We start from the raw sequence: 4,114 nt of genomic DNA on the forward strand, positions 1-4,114 counted from the left end.
AATATTAATGGCCACCTTCTCGACATGGTAAGCATAAGGCCTCTTAATATGACGCCAAATTCAAATGTTTATCTTATGCCAAGTTTACAAAATATTAAGAATACGTAGTAGTGACGAAAGCAATGTCTCTTAAATCATTTAGCTGAACAAAATTTGATACAGAAAAACTTAACAAATGCCCAGAGAATAGCAGCCGATAGTAATTCAGCCAAAGCATACGGCAAGGTACCTTCTGTGAAGCAAAAAGTTAAGTAAGGAGAACGATTAGTTTATCTTTATGAGATGGCGTCTTACAAACAATGCTTCCTCCGTGGTCTTTGGACGTGGAAATGTACAACACAATTTTAGCACATATATTAAATACAGGAAATTTCTGTTAAAACAAACAAAATATACAATAAAACATTGACTGCAAAATCCTTAAAACCCTCAATATCGCAATTTAACCAGGAAAATTTTTACCATGGCTTATTGCCGAAACGCTTTCCCAAAATACTACGTCACAAGAAAGCCAACGGCCGAATCAGATTGCCCGCTGAATTTTGTCTTTCACACTGTGTATAGCAAATAGAAGTATACTGCAATTAAGCTGTCACTGGTACACAGAAATCCCCAAAACAGGCACATTTATATATACAGCCAAATATTTTACTAATCAGAATAAATCTGAAGCAATAGAGCCTTAGCTCAGATAATTATACTAAAACAAATATTTCACTAAGCCATCAAGTCAGGCAATAAAGGTAGGTGTATTGTAGCGTGAGAAATTCTGACCGTAAAGGCACAATGATATTTGATAATCCTGGAAACATCCAGTGCGGCTCCCAGCACGCAGTCCCACACACCATGGAATATCAAAGCTGGCCGTCAGAGGGTGCGAAAGGAAGAATTTCGTACTCAGCTCAGTGTTGTAACTGCGAATTCACCAGTTACACCAAGTGTTGATACAAACAGAGCTAATGGCCGACTAACCCCATATGTCCGGAACTCAATCCATAATACCCTCAAGTCCGCTGCTACCCGCTGCCCCACCTTCACTGCTCAAGGCCTATTTTAGGACTCGCTCTGCCATAGACAGTCAGCGTCAAGCTGCATTCTATTTGCACTGCCAATAGTAGTGCCAGTGAATAGGGCCTTAAATGAAGTCACGCGAAATCGATTGCGATCCCGCCATGGCTAAACCTCACCCACTCAAAGCGAAATAATGCCTCGTTTTCAGGATTGGAGGGAAAAAGGGCAGGCTGATTAGTGTGTTTCACCTGATTAACATGAACATTAAAATTTCCACCAGTAGCTAGAACGCGAGTGAGTAAGTTGACAGGACACAAAATTCTAACAACGGAGCAATGACCCACAAACTGAGGAGCTAGTTTCCCAGTATTTCCATCATTCTGTTCCCCTCCCACGCTATAGTTCCGAACGAAAACCTTACCCCCATATTCCCTCGAAGGGGTTGTCTGCCTTGATTATAACATCTACCCTTATGTCGATGGACTAAGTCAGTTTTCCTCGTAATCATTTCCCAGTTTAGTTTAATCAGGCAGATACGCTCAGGCAAAAGCCGTTTATATTCCACAAATTGGCAAGGGGAAATTAAGACGGTAGGAGAATAGAAGAAACGCTGGATCCACCTTAGATGCCTCGTCCTGCTCCGAATTGATCCAAGGGAGACAAATAACTCACTTGGTCTGATGCCTTAAGATTCCGGTTAATCCCTCAGGAGGGCTGAGGCTGATAGGAGGTTGCCGTAATATTCTTAATGGCAATACTAAAACCAAAGTGCTTAAACTCACTAGAAATAAAGGCGGGAGCATTATCACTCACAAGAGCCTTAGGTACTCTAAACCAAGAAGATATATTAGCAAGATAACGAATAGGGAGTGAAGCAGTGACTCCTCTGCTAGGAAGTAACTGAAAAGACCTAGAAAAACCATCCACTCTTACTAGTATGTAATGATATCTCCCCCAGCCCAGGGAAGGGAATTTCTGTTGCGTTTACCATTTTTACACAATTCGCATTAGGAAGGCCAGGTAATATGAAAATGCACCTTAGCAAGGGTCTTATGAAGACACAAATGACCACCCAACAATGAGGCAAGAGGGTAAACAAATCGCAGCCTCAGGTAACGTATCCATCTCACGACATAAAATACCATTTCTTAAAAACTAACCGGCAACACCATCCCAAACGAACACATGCTTTCTAACAAATCCAAAATTAAAATCCTGATCCTGCTCAACAGTGATATCCCAAAAGAGTTGAGGTATCTCAGTTAAAACATTATAGACTGGTGAACCGGTCACCAATACACAGCCTTCAGGTTTCTGAGTGACGTCATCAAACATGTGGCTACGTACATCAGCAGTCTAATTATTGGAGCACCTTATATGACAAACTCTGAAGGCAGATGAACGAACGGTCCACCTTGCCACCCCGCCGGTCGTCCTAGGGCATGCTAAGAACGAAGGCTTTGTTGTCGGTCTCCAAGTCAAATTCCCTATGCTCGAGATAGAATTTAAATTTCTATAGAGAAAATAAGACATCCAATGCCTCTTACTCATAAACCGAGTGCTTAAGTTCCGGACCTGCTAATCTCCTCGAGGCAAAAGCTAAATGGCGCGACACTGGAAGCATGAGTCTGCACTGTAACTCTCCAAAGTCCGGAGTAGCCAATACATGAGGGTTGTTGAGATCAGTCTTAGCGGCTTCAAAGGGGGATTGTTGATTCTCTGTACAGACAAATTTTCCTCCCTTTTCAATCAGATTATTAAGAGGAACAGCAAATTGACCCAAATAAGGGACCAATTTCCGAAAATACTTTGGCATACCAATGAATCTGGCCACCCCTTTTTTATTCTTTGAGGGAAGAAATTTTCTCAGATAGGAAGTCCGTTCTTGATCAGCCCTAATGTTGTTGTCGTGATCTTCAGTCCAAGCACCGGTTTGGGCAGCTCTCCATGCTACTCTATCCTATGTGAGCCTCTTTATCTCTGAATAACTGCTGCGACGTACATCCTTCTGAACCTGCTTACTGTATTCATCTCTTGATCTCCCTCTGCGATTTTTACCCCACATACGTCCCTCCAGTACTACATTGGTGATCCCTTGATGTCTCAGAGTGTGTCCTATCAACCGAAACCTCCTTTTGGTCAAATTGTGCCATAAATTTCTTTTTTCCCAAGTTCTATTCAGTGTACTCTATTAGCTACGTGATCTGCCCATCTAATTCCCAACATTCTACTGTAGCACCACATTTCAGAATCTTCTATTTTCTTCTTGTCTATACTGTTTATCGCCTAGGTTCCGCTTCTATACATGGCTACACTCCAGACACATACTTTCAGAAAAGACTTCCTAACTCTTAAACCTATATTCGACGTTAATAAATTTCTCATCTTCAGAAATGCTTATTTTGCAGTTGCTAGTGTATATTCCACGTCCTGTCTACTTCGGCCATCATCACTTAATTTTCTGCCCAAATAGCAAAACTCTAGTCCTCAAATGCCGTAAAAGTAGGTCTGCCTTTCCTTAACCTATCTTCCAAGCTAAGTCACATTGCCTCGCGTGTTCCTATATTTCTCCGGAATCGAAACTCACCTTCCTCAAGGCCAGCTTCTGACAGTTTTTCCAATCTTCTGTAAAGAATTCGGATTAGTATTTTACAACCATGGCTTTTTAAACTGGTAGTTCGGTAATTTTCAAACCCTTCAGCAACTGCTTCCATTGTAATTGGAATTATTACATACGTCGATTAGTAATTTACAACTATGGATTTGTAAATGGTAATTCGGTAATTTTCAAACCCTTCAGCAACTGCTTCCATTTTAATTGGAATTATTACATACGTCTTAAAGTCTGCAGGTATTTCGCATGTCTCATACGTAATGCACACCTGATTGAACAGTTTTGTCATGGCTGGTTCTCCGGAGGCTATCAGTAGTTCTGACAGATTATCGTCTACTCCCGGGGCCTTGTTTCGACTTAGACCTTACAGAGCTCAGTGAAATTATTCTCGTAGCATCTTACGTCCCATCTCATTTTCATTTACTTCAACTTCCGTGTCTGTAATATTGCCTTCAAGGACATCTCCCTTGTATATACCTCCTATATACT

This window comes from Schistocerca nitens, chromosome 8, assembly GCF_023898315.1.
Source record: "Schistocerca nitens isolate TAMUIC-IGC-003100 chromosome 8, iqSchNite1.1, whole genome shotgun sequence".
NCBI lineage: Eukaryota > Metazoa > Arthropoda > Insecta > Orthoptera > Acrididae > Schistocerca > Schistocerca nitens.